Consider the following 13,217-nt stretch of genomic DNA (forward strand, 5'->3'; position numbering starts at 1 on the left):
TACCTGTTTGATCTCTCAGTTACTGAAAGAGTTATGTTGAACTCTCCAACCATAGTAGTGGACTGGTTTATTTCCTCTTTCAATTTGTTTTTTAGTTTCGCCTCACATATTTCGATGTTCTGTTGTTAGGTTCATATATATTTAAGATTCTTGTGTCTCCTTGGAAAGTTGATCCCTTTATTGCTATGTAATGCCCTTCCACACCCCTGATAATTTTCCTTGTTTTCAAGTTGGTGTTTGTTTTTTCTTGTGTGAATATAGTATTACTCCTGATCAGTGTTAGCATGGTCGATCTTTCTTTATCCTTTTACTTTTAATATATTCATGTCTTTACGTTAAAATCGGTTGATTTTAGGTGAAGTATAGTTGGGTCTTGTGTTTTCATTCACTTTGGAAAACCTCTATTAATTGCTTTACTTAGACCATTCCCATTTAAAGTGATTTTTTTTTAAAGAGTACACTTATCTTTATGAGCACTGAGTAATATGCAGAATTGCCGAGTCACTATATTGTACATCTGAAACTGATATAACACTGCAGGCTAACTATACTGTAATTGAAATAACATTAATTCAGAAAGGAAAAAAAAAAGAACACATGACAACTAACTGTGATGTAACAAATTGAATGGGATCCTGGAATAGAAAATCTGATTAAGGGGCGCCTGGGTGGCTCAGTCGGTTGAGCATCTGACTTCAGCTCGGGTCATGATCTCGCAGTTTTTTAGTTCGAGCCCCGTGTCAGGCTCTGTGCTGACAGCTCGGAGCCTGGAGCCTGCTTCTGATTTTGTGTCTCCCTCTCTCTGCCCCTCCCATGCTCATGCTCTGTCTTTCTCTGTCTCTCAATAATAAATAAACGTTAAAAAAATTTAAAAAAATAAAAAAAATAAAGAATATCTGATTAAACTATGGATTATGGGGTATACTCAGTCAGTTAAGTGTCTGACTATTGATTTCAGCTCAGGTTATGATCTTACAGTTTGTGAGATCAAGCCCTATGTCTGGCTCTGAGCCTGCTTGGAATTCTCTTCCTCTTTCTCTCTGCCCCTCCCCTGTTCTCTCTCTCTCTCTCTCTCTCTTTCTCTCTCTCTCTCCCTCTCTGTAAAAATAAACATTAAAAACTTAAGGATTTTAACTAATAAAAATATATCAGTATTGGTATATTATTTATAACAAATGTAGAGTGGTAATATAGCATTTAATATAGGGGAATTGAGTTCAAAATATTAGGGAACTCTAGGGCACCTGGGTAGCTCAGTCAGTTAAGCGTCCTACTTCGGCTCAGGTCATGATCTCATGGTTCGTGGGTTTGAGCCCGCATCGGGCTCTGTGCTGACAGCTCAGAGCCTGGAGCCTACTTCGGATTCTGTGTCTCCCTCTCTCAGCCCCTCCCCCACTCACACTCTGTCTCTCTTTCAAAAAATTATAAATTAACATTAAAACAATTTTTCTAAGTATTTGGAAACTCTAATATCTTTATATTATTTTCTTTACATTTAAAATTATTCTGAAAAGTGAAGTGTATTTAAAATATGTAAAAAATAAAGTGATTATTGATATCATTGAATTAATATCTATTATATTTGTAACTTTTTATTATTTATATTGCTTATTTTTCTTTATTTCTTTTCATTTTCTTTCTTTTTCTTTTTTTTCCCTTAGGTTTTAATTAAGCATCTTACAATATTGCACATTAGGTCCTCTTTTAGCATATCACATACAATTCTTTGTCAGTTTTTTGTTGTTGTTTTTGGTTTTGGTTTTTGTTTTTTGGGGTTTTTTTGGATCTTGCCTTAGAGTGTGCCATATATATTTTTAACTAATAAGTCAATTTTCTTTTTCTTGTATTTTAAGTTTATTTATTTATTTCGATAAAGAGAGGGAGTGTGCACAAGTGTGTGGGACGGGTAGAGAGAGAGAATCCCAGGCAGGCTGTGCATTGTCAGCGCAGAGCCCCATGCGGGGCTCAAACCTGCAAACCGTGAGGTCGTGACCTGAGCCGAAGTCAGATGCTCAACCGAGTGGCCACCTAGGTACCCTCATAAGTCCATTTTCAAGTAACATTACTGCTTCATAGGTAGTTCAGGTCCCTTTGAACAACGATTCCTGATTCCTCCCTCTCGTGCCTTGTGACATCACTGTCATTCATTTCACGAATTCAGCTGCTATTATCACCTAATGCGTTGTTATGGTCACTACATTAAAGGGACTCTTGTCTTTTTGACCAACTAAGAAAATATTTTAAAGAGTTTTTATTTCACATTTTACATTTGTTCATCCGCCAGTGTTTCCTAGTGTAAATGTAAATTTCTGACCTATATCAGAAGTTTTCTTTTCTCTGAAGTTTTTATAGATTTTCTCTGAGGGCAGGTCTGGTGGTTCCGAATTCCCTCATTTTTGTTTGTTGGGGAAAATATTTGCTTTTTTCTTCACTTTTGAATGATGCTTTCAGTAGAATTCTAGGTTAATGGCGCTTTTTTTTTCCAGGTGAGATATTTTACTTCCCTCTCGTCTCGTTTGCAACATTTCTAATGTCAAATCCAACCTATTGATGAGCCCATTGAAGACGTTTTCCATTTCTGTTAGTGTTTCGATTTCAAGCATTTCTTTGTGTTTCTTTCTCAGTGTTTTCATCTCTGTACTTGTATCACCTATCCATGTGGCACATTGTCCCTTTTGTCATTGGAGCCCTTAACATATTAATCATTTTTCTTTTAAATGCCATGTCTGATGTTAAAAAAAAATCAGTGTTATATCTAAATATGGATCTGCAACTTGCTTTGTTTCTCCAGACTGTAGTTTTTCCTTGAGTTTTGGCATTCCTTACAATGTTTTGTTGAGAGCTGGTTATGATGTAATAAAGGGTAGGAACTGAGGTAAAGAGATCTTTCTTGTGAGATTCCATGTTTATTTGACTAGGACTTTGGTTGTTTAATGTTTACTGTAACTGTTGGTGCCAGAGGCTTCTGCTTCCCCAGAGTGGGTGTTTTTGGCTCCCATGTTGTCTTTGGGCTTAGCTAAGACCTTCTCGTCAGGAAAAGTCTTCGTCTTGCCATTCTTTCACCTTGAATCCATGCTGTTGGACTGAAGTCCCGCTGGCGTGGTGATAAGGTGTGGAGGAGGGAAACAGCCTCTCATTTTATAACTAAAAACGCTTGGGTCTCCGGGCTGTGACCTGCACACGTGTTTGTGTTTCCCAACTTCTTTCCTTTCTTTGGTGAGTTTGGAAACCTAGAGGAGAGAGGAGACGGAGAAGTTGCTGGAAAAGTCTTTGCCCCTGGAGAGTACATTTTTGTTGTGCAAAGTGCATTCTGTAAGCACCACCCTTCTGCTTCCTCTGCCAGAGTCAAGAGCAGATCTTTCTTGACTCTGCACCAAGAGAACCTGATAGGGTTCCCAGAGGTAAAAATCACAAAAGGGAGCCACTCCAAAGACTGCAGCCTCCCTGAAAACCCCCTCTCCCACTAGTCCACACTCCACACTCCACCTCCAGCAATTGATCAGATTTACCATTTCAGCGTTTCCACTGGTTGATGACCCCAGCTGGTTCCAGGGAAGCAGATCTCAACTGTGACCCTTTTTTTTAGTTTATTTATTTATGTTGAGAGAGTGCATGCAAGTCGGGGAGAGGGAGTGAGAGAGAGAGAGAGAGAGAGAGAGAGAGAATCCCCAGCAGACTCTGCACCTGTCAGCACAGAGCCTGATGCAAAACTGGAACCCACAAATGGCGAGACCATGACCTGAGCCCAAGTCTGACACTGAACTGACTGAGCCACCAAGGTGCCCCTCATCATGACCTTCTGATTCCCCTGTCTCTCTAAGTTTCAGGGTAGTGGCTTTCCCTGAAGCCCCCTTTCTCTAACGGGTCCTAGAAAAGTCATTGATGCTCAGTGTGTCCAGTTTTGCCTTAAGGATGCAAGTGACAACTTCGGAGCTTTTGACAGGTCAGGGAGTTCTTTTTTTTTTCTTTCTTTAAGTTTATATATTTTGAGAGAGAAAGAATGAGAGAATGCGCACATGCATGTGCAAGTGAGGGAGGGGCAGAGGGAAAGGGAGGGAGAGGGAATCTCAAGCAGGCTCCGCACTTCAGGGCTGGAACTCATGAACCTTGAAATCATAACCTGAGCCAAAATCAGCGATCTGGACGCCTAACCAACTGAGCCACCAAGGAGCCACCCAGGCATCCCCACCTTGTTTTTGTTTTTTAAGGGAACTTCAAGGATCTTGTTTTGTGTGCCATGATAAGGACCAACCGGGCAGTCTAGTCACATTCACGTAACAAATTTCTGTGTAAACCTGTATGCTCATTCTATGCTTTGCTTTCTGACTGTTCCTATTATACTTATTTTTAAATGTTTGTTTATTTTTGAGAAAGAGAGAGAGAGAATGCGTGTGCATAAGGGGGGGAGGGGCCAAGAGAGACGGAGAGAGAATCCAAAGCAGGCTCCAGGCTCTGAGCTGTCAGCACAGAGCCTGACAGGGGCTCAAATTCACAGACGGTGAGATCATGACCTGAGCCGAAGTCGGACGCTCAACCGACTGAGCCACCCAGGCGCCCCAACAATGGACTTGCTTATATTACTTTGTATTCTGCATCCTCAGCATCATCACTTATTAGTTCCAGGACTTTGGTTGTTGTTGACTCTTTGGGATTCTCTACATAAGCAATCATGTCATCTACATATACACTGTTTATTTCTTCCTGCCAATATGTCTACATTTTATTTCTTTCCCTTTTCTTATCAAGTTAGCTAGGACTCCCACTACTATGTTGAATAGAGGTGGTAAGAAGGGACATCCTTGCCTTGTTCCTGATCCTAGTGGGAGGGCATCTGATTCTTCAATGTTATGTGTGATGCTAGTTGTAGTTTTTTTGTAGACGTTCTTTATCAAGTTGTGGAATTTCTCCTCTCTATTTAGTGGACTAAGAGTTTTTATTATGAATGGGGATTGGGTTTTGTGAAATGATTTTCTCTGTCTCATACGATCACGTAATTTTTCATTTTTAGTCTAATGATGCAATAGATTGCATTAGGTTTGTTTTTTTTTTTAATTTTTTTTCAACGTTTATTTATTTTTGGGACAGAGAGAGACAGAGCATGAACGGGGGAGGGGCAGAGAGAGAGGGAGACACAGAATCTGAAACAGGCTCCAGGCTCTGAGCCATCAGCCCAGAGCCCGACGCGGGGCTCAAACTCACGGACCGCGAGATCATGACCTGGCTGAAGTCGGACGCTCAACCGACTGCGCCACCCAGGCGTCCCTGATTGCATTAGTTTTTGAATGTTGAACCTGCATTGCATACATGGAATAAATCTCACCTGGTCATGGTGTATAATTTCTTCTCTACATTGTTGGATTCAATTTAGCTCATATTTCATCTTGGATTTTTTCATCTATGATCTTTGGAGATATTGGCCTTTAGTTTTCCTTTTTTTCTGGTATCTTTTTCTGTTCTTGGTATTATGTTAATGCTGAACTCAGAATGAGTTAAGATGTATTCCCTTTCACGGGGCGCCTGGGTGGCTCAGTCGGCTGAGCGTCCGACTTCAGCTCAGGTCACGATCTCGCGGTCCGTGAGTTCAAGCCCCGCGTCAGGCTCTGGGCTGATGGCTCGGAGCCTGGAGCCTGCTTCCGATTCTGTGTCTCCCTCTCTCTGACCCTCCCCATTCATGCTCTGTCTCTCTCTGTCTCAAAAATAAATAAACGTTAAAAAAAAAAAGGTGTATTCCCTTTCTTTCTATTTTTTGGAAACAGTTGTAAAGAATTGGTATGATTTCTTCCTTCAATTTTTTAGTAGAATTCACCAGTGAAACCACTTGGGTCTGGTACTTTCTCATTTAAAAAGTTATTAATTATTGATCACGTTTCTTTAATAGATGTGGGTCATTCAGATGGTCTATTTTCCTTTGTGTTAATTTTAGCATATTAAATCCTTAAAGGAATTTGTCCATTTCATCTAGGTTTTTAAGTCTGTAGACATAGAGTTGTAGATAATATGTAATGTTCATGGAATCAACAGGAATAACCTATCTCATGTCTGGATCCTGGGTTTTGGATGTTTTCAGGTACTTGCTTCACTTATATTCAAATCATCTCCAGAAACTCACTTTGCTATTATATTAGCCTCACTAATTTTACCTGCTTGTTGTCCAAATAGCTTCTGCTTTATTTTTCATGTTACTGTTACTATGTGTTTGTCATACGTGTTTTATTAATACGTAAAAAGAGCTGGTAGAGCAAACCTAATTGCTCCCTAATAAAGTTACCAAGGGAAGAGTCAAGACTTTATAAGCCTGTATGTTAGCAATAGCTTGAAACACTATCTGACATTTTGTGGGTGACTTTTTTCCTTATTTATGCTACTTACCATCACAGAAGTCTTGCATTTGGGTGTGTATCTTTGATCTGACACCATCCCAAGACCTTGAAATGAATACTCAGCATCACTTGAGATGGAGGGTTGGAAAAAGCAGGAGAGAAGAAGAAGAAGAAGAAGAAGAAGAAGAAGAAGAAGAAGAAGGAGAAGAAGAAGAAGGAGAAGAAGAAGAAGGAGAAGAAGGAGGTGGAGGAGGAGGAGGAGGAGGAGGAGAACGAGGAGAAGGAGAAGATGATTGAGAAACTATATATACCAAGATAATTTTAAGTTTCTTCTGGTGACCAGTTGTATTGCGAGGCGTTGTACAAAGAAGGAAAAGTAATGCATTCCTCTGTCGTGCAGAAGACCCAGTACTGCCACAATGGGTACACGAGCAGAATTTCCAGGGCTGTAGTTTCGAGTCTCAACATACATGAACACACTACTGTGGTCTTCTGCTCATTGAGGCGAATTTACTACTGATGTTCCTAATGTCCAAATTGAAAGAAAAACAGTTCAACCCTGAGCCCCAGTTTGGCACTGTTTTTTGAGAAGACATCCACCTCTTGAGTAAAAGTTGACTACGTTGAATCACTTCCACCTGTAAAAAGACTGTCACTTATTTTTGACTGGAGAAGAAACATATCCTGGATATTGCTTTGCTTTTCTCTACTTTATTTGGGACCTCAGTGACCAAAATGACCCAAGAGTTCAGTGTGATTCAGCCACCAATATGGAACGCATTTCACACTGAGTCAGGTCAAGGGATCTACCTAATAGGAAAGTAAATGCTTCTGTGGGCACCAGACAACTGAATTCACCATTGTCACAGACTGGGCCACCCAGAGGCAGCCAGCCTGAAAAGGGATGCGCTATCTTACAGATGGCATAGCTGAAATCCACAGCTCAGGTGACATCCTGTGAGAATAGGACCTTATCCTCTGAGATGCAATATATATTTAAAATCAGTGACCACCATGTGGTGTGGGACCCCCAATAGGTTACATGAATAGGTCTGGGAATCAATAATGAAAGTAGGTGTGGGTCTGCTTATATCACTCCCAGTGAGCCATTTGGAGTAATTGTTCTTTTTCCCTCTCCAGCTGTGGGGTCTGTAGGTTCTCTTGTTCCTAAAGAGAACCGGGGAACTCAGTGAGAGCCCCTGGACTTCACATGACTTCTCAGGCACGTTGGAATTTTACACCAAGAATAAGCAGACAAAAGGAGTCACTCTCCTGGCAGGGATAAGTGTCGCTGGTGACCAGGAGGAGACAGGGTGCTTCTGTCATATCCTATGAAGAGCATTGTTACGAGGGGATTAGAATGCTCACGATGAAGATCTGGAACAAAGCATGAGTTTACTCAGACCCTACAGATAGAAGCTGAGAGTGAGGGCACTTTAGAAAAGCTGGCAGAGAAGGGGGTGACATCAGCTATGCTTTGGGGACAAGATGCGGGAGTGGGAGCTACATTTCATTCTACTGGCTTTTCTGAGTTGCCCTTGGGAAGAGAGGCACAATGGTCTTGCCACTCCTGGAGATCGTAAGGAAAAGGAAATGTGAGAAGCTCAAGGGATGGGTGAGAGTTGGCACCATAATACGTGTCCAGATCCTGCTTCAGGAATTAAGCACTTATTCACTGAACGGTAGGGAGCCCTTCAGCCTGGCAGGTCAGACATTAGCTCATTCTAAGTTTTGGTCTCTTGTGAAGAGAGTTATATTGGCAGCTGGCAGATACTGATTGCCCCACACAGGAGTACACAGGCTCTCTCCTGTCATCTGATGTCCAGGTAGCTTCGCTGGGCCACGTCAGCCCAACAGTTCCCTGTGTCACCCCTGAGTGCTTTATTAAAGTTGTTTTATTAAAGTTTAGTACAAGCCCTTCCTACCCAGTCCTGCGACCTCTTCTTCCCGCACTGGTGTTGACACCGGAACACGCATTAATACGCTTCCCGCGTGCTGTTCTCTGAGTCTGAATCTGCTTCCCAGGGACCCCAACCAGCAATGCTGGTGTTTCAAAAATTATCCAAAAAGCAACATCAGCAACATGGCAGGGTAGACAGCTCCAAGCTCTCATTTCCTTAGAGAAAGACTGAAAATATTGAAAAATAAGCAGAAAATTGTCAGGATCAAATTTGTCAGAACTCTGGAAAACAATCAAAGGTTTAGAGCAGACAAAGTAAACACTGAGTCAGGGAAAATGTGACTTGATGATAGGAGATGTTTGCAATGTTTCTACTTGCTCTTGCCCCATACTTTCCCCCAAAGTGGTCACTAATTCTGCAATATCAGCATTAACCAGGGACAAGAGCTAAGGGCATATAGAGGGAGGCAAAAGAAAAAACAGAAAAGCTAACAGAATATGGGTATTTTTATCATTATGTCCTCAGACGTTCCCAAATGCAGTTGAAATCAACAAAAATATATTTTTTTCCCTCATTCCACAAAACAATAGGCATATCCTGTTTGAACATGCAACAACAAATGGAAAAGTGTTGCTGAGTGGTGATCGAATAACATGATGATTTTGTTCCTAAGATTTGTATCATGAGTACAGCACTGAATCAGTGCTTCAAAAATATGATTTCCATTTGTAAAAATGCATCTCATGACCTGGATGTACATGAGCTTACACCATCAGTAAACTCTCATTGATCATTCAGATCTTTCTGATTTTCCTCTGTTGGAAGGATTAGGAGGACTATTCTCACAGCTATGTTTGTGTTCATATCACTATATATTCAAAAATATTGATTTAGTTCTTCTTTGGGATAGTTATTTTTTTCTTCATTGTGTTCACGCTTAAGGAAGTTTCATCCTAGCTCAAGAAAAAAGTATTCTGTCATGTTTTTAGAAATAAGTAGCTATTGATGCAGACTATTAAGAATCTTCACATTTATACTACAGTGTTGCCATATAAAGAACTAATCCTTACTCACTTTATTAAAACATTATTTAGTGTATCTCGGTAAAATATTTAAAATGTCCACAGATATAGTTTCGGTATTTTTCTTTTTTTTTTTAAATATCGATGATTTTCTTAAGTTTCTTTGTTTAGTTTGAAAGAGAGCACATACAAGTCGGGTAGGGGCAGAGAGAGAGGGAGGTGGAGAATCCCAGGCAGGCTCCGTGCTGTCAGCACAGACCCTGACTCGGGGCTTGATCTCAGGAACCTGTGATCATGACCTGAGCCAAGGTCAAGAATCAGATGCTCAACTGAATGAGCCACTCAGTCACCCTTCAATATTTATTCTTTTTTTTTTTTTTTTTAATTTTTTTTTTCAACGTTTATTTATTTTTGGGACAGAGAGAGACAGAGCATGAACGGGGGAGGGGCAGAGAGAGAGGGAGACACAGAATCGGAAACAGGCTCCAGGCTCTGAGCCATCAGCCCAGAGCCTGACGCGGGGCTCGAACTCACAGACCGCGAGATCGTGACCTGGCTGAAGTCGGACGCTTAACCGACTGCGCCACCCAGGCGCCCCTGATTCTTAATGTTATTATTAGGGTTTTTACATTTTTTCTCTTATTATAAAAAAGAATAGAAAAATAGATACCAATTAAAACAAACCGTTGCTGGTGTTTAATGAAGTTACTGATTTTTGCCTCTTTATTTTTTATTGGGTCATATTATTAGATTATTTAATTAGTTTAACATATTTAATTTAATAGTTTAAATAGCATATTATTTAATTAGTTTTAAAATTTTAGTCAATTCCCTTCTGTTTTCTAAGTTACTAAGTATCATGTCTAAATTATGATAAATGTGTCTCTAATTTCTTTTCTGGTGTTTAAGCTCATACCCTAGCTAAAATTTCAAAACACCATAAACTATAATGGTCAGAGTCATAATTATTTTATTCTTTAATTAGAATTGCTCTTTCTTTTACATTGAATTTAGCTCCAATGAAGAGGAAAATTTACAGGCTAAGGAAGTAACTTCCTGTACCTAACATATATATGTTCTTAAAAATTAAGAATAACATCAGAATTTGTGGAATGCCTTTACAGAAACTACAGTGGCAGTTTCTTGGTTATTTAGCATGTTTTTCCAAGTATTACAATAGCAGTTTCCTAAGTGAAACCATTCTGGAAATAAAAACCTGCCTCCTGAGATGAATACGAGTTGTGGACTTAGCTACAGACGCTCAAATTAAAATAGTAGCTACATGTTTAATCTAAACTTGTTTCTCCCATTTAGGCAATGTTATCTAAATATTTTAGATGATGATTTCATGGCTTTTTAAAATTAGTTACCTTTAATGTTTCCCTCTGACTGGAAGCAGATTATACGTTACGGGAATTATCTGTTCATTTAACGTGCCAGAAAATTTGTCTGTGAAACCACATGGGTGTGGATGGAAGGCTTGGAGAGAAAATTTAAAGTAGAAAGAGGAGAAGCAACAGAAACGTCATTCAGGAATGGAGAACCCTAGGCCTGCAGAAAAGAAAAGAACAGTCACTGAAAAAGAACAGACTTAAGTACACCGGGCTGGGACCATGAAGGGAACAGTGTTCCTGGGGGAAGGCTCAGCAGGGACTCTGATGAGAGGCGCATTGCGGCGAGATGTAAGAGTGGTCCAAGAATGGGAAAGTCACCCGGGGACATGAGTACTCACCGGCAGTGCCGTTCTTTGTAATGGAAGTGCGACGATTCCTCTACTGCGCTGATATGAAAAAGTGATGTTGCAGCAAAATATTTAGTAAGAGGAAGAGAAGTTCACACTAAAATTTTAGCCGAACAAGAGGAAATCACCTAACAGGATGTAATCAGGAGAGTGAGGGCATGTATGTGTGTATTTTGCTTATCTGCCTATTACTTGATTTTATACTTTATTTTATTTGCAGATTTGCCTATTTAAAAATTGTGCAGTGATCATGTTTAACTTGTGTCACAGGAAAACGCAGTAAGAGTTCTTTAAAGAAGCGTCCGGTGGATCTGGCCACTCCGGGGACTCTAGCGCAAGCTGTCGCCGTGGAGTGAGGGTCCCGTGTGGAGCAGAAAGCGGTAAACACGCACGGCTGTGCTGGGATTCTGCCCGTGACGCGGGGAGACAGACAGAGCGGTGACCAGAGACACATGCAAACTGAGGAAGGATTTGATCGTCTGAACGGAAGTGTCTTGCGTGGTGAATAATACACTGGAAAGTGTCCAGGTGAGAGACAAGCATTAAACATCCTGGTGGAAAAGGGCAAAGAAGATCATATTATTACTGATAAAATGAGAGTAGTTAGACTCTCACGCATGGGTGAAAATCCCTCGGTCCCAAAGGAAGAATCGGCCCGTCTGGTGCAGGAGGCAGAGAGACGTGGGAAACAGATGTGCTGTTAGGAAGGAGAGGCTGTTTCTTGCCGATGGATTATTCTCTTTCAAGCGAGAGGTGGGCGTCAGCATCTGAGAGTGAGTGGAGATCAGGTGGTCAGAGGTGTGAGGGGGGGAGGATATTTGGAAGAGGTCCCTCGAGGAACAGAGGAGTGATGTGACCTGAGAGATTGAGCGGAATTGCACTGGTGGCGGTGTCGAGGGTCCTGTGGTTGATGATCCAGAATTTCTAAGGGAAACGGTCTGCTTTCTGGGTCCGTCCTCCCTGGCGGTGATCTGCCCCTGGGATCCAGGCAAGTGCATGATCAGGAAGTGGGTTCAGCGGCTAGACTGTAAAACAGTGGCGGTAAGTACACCTCCTGGGGCTGCTTTGGAAATTAAATGAGATGATGCTTACTGAATGCTGAGATCATGGCCTGGCCGCCTCAAAACTGTGCGAGTAATGGTTTGTATTCCTGAGCCACTGTTCACACACACACACACACACCCCTGAAATAAATACTTACCTCGATAAAGTAGGGAGACTTACATGTGTGCATTTTATGTAGTAACAACTTCAGTGATATTTTAAAGTTCTCATCCAATTGGCTCTATTGTGTTGCTTCAAATCTCTATTGCCTTCATTATAAAATTCATTTATTCTTATTTCTGCGTATTTTCATTTTATCTACCTTTTCTTAGTTCAAGGTCTAAGTTGTTTCAATTCACTTATTTGTATTTTTTTAAGTTTATTTATTTATTCTGAGAGGGAGGGAGAGAGAGAGCACGAGTGCCCTTGCAGGGGACAGACAGAGAGAGGAAGAGAGAGAATCCCAGCCAGGGTTCACACGGTCAGTGCAGAGCCCAATCCAGGGCTTGAACCTAATGAAGTTTGGGGTGATGGTGGGGTGGTCCGGAGCTGACGAACAAGAAAGAATTCTTGAAGAGGTATTTGGTGCAAAAAGGTGATTTTATTGAAGCATGGGACAGGATCCATGGGCAGGAAGAGCTGCGCTGGGGTCCTGACTGGTCACTCGTGAGGTACCCTCAGGTTAGGATGGGATCAGGGAGAAAGTCTCTAAGGAAATTTGGAAGCAAGGTTTCCAGGACCTCAAGGGGCTAGCTGTTGCTAGGGAAACACCGTTTATTACCATTTAATAAAACCTCAGTCACAAGGGCCTTAGATGCCTATCGGGGGGCCATAAACTTGGAGTATGTTTGCCACCATATTATCTTGGGGCAGTTGAGAGAAAGGAAGTAGACTTACAGGGTCCTCGAGGTTGGGATAATGTTAAGCTAAGGTTCTCTTTTGCCCCCAGCAAAGTGTCATCATAGAGGGAGGTCACTATGCCGGTTTCAAGGACTTGTCTACGGGCTGTAGGCAGTATGGGAATTTAATTTTTCATTTGCCTTAGTTTCCCTCATTACCATGGCAAACACTTAAACCCCTTTCCTTTGTTCTTGGGTAGCCGGAAGCGTCTGAGGAATATCACACAGATCCCACCTGGGGTGGGGGTGGGGATGCTAGATTGTTCTTTGCCCCTTGGCCTGCCTCATGT

Source organism: Lynx rufus, unplaced genomic scaffold (genome assembly GCF_022079265.1).
Source record: "Lynx rufus isolate CCGP_SWC_20201006 ecotype Redwood Valley unplaced genomic scaffold, mLynRuf1.p SCAF_3, whole genome shotgun sequence".
Lineage (NCBI taxonomy): Eukaryota > Metazoa > Chordata > Mammalia > Carnivora > Felidae > Lynx > Lynx rufus.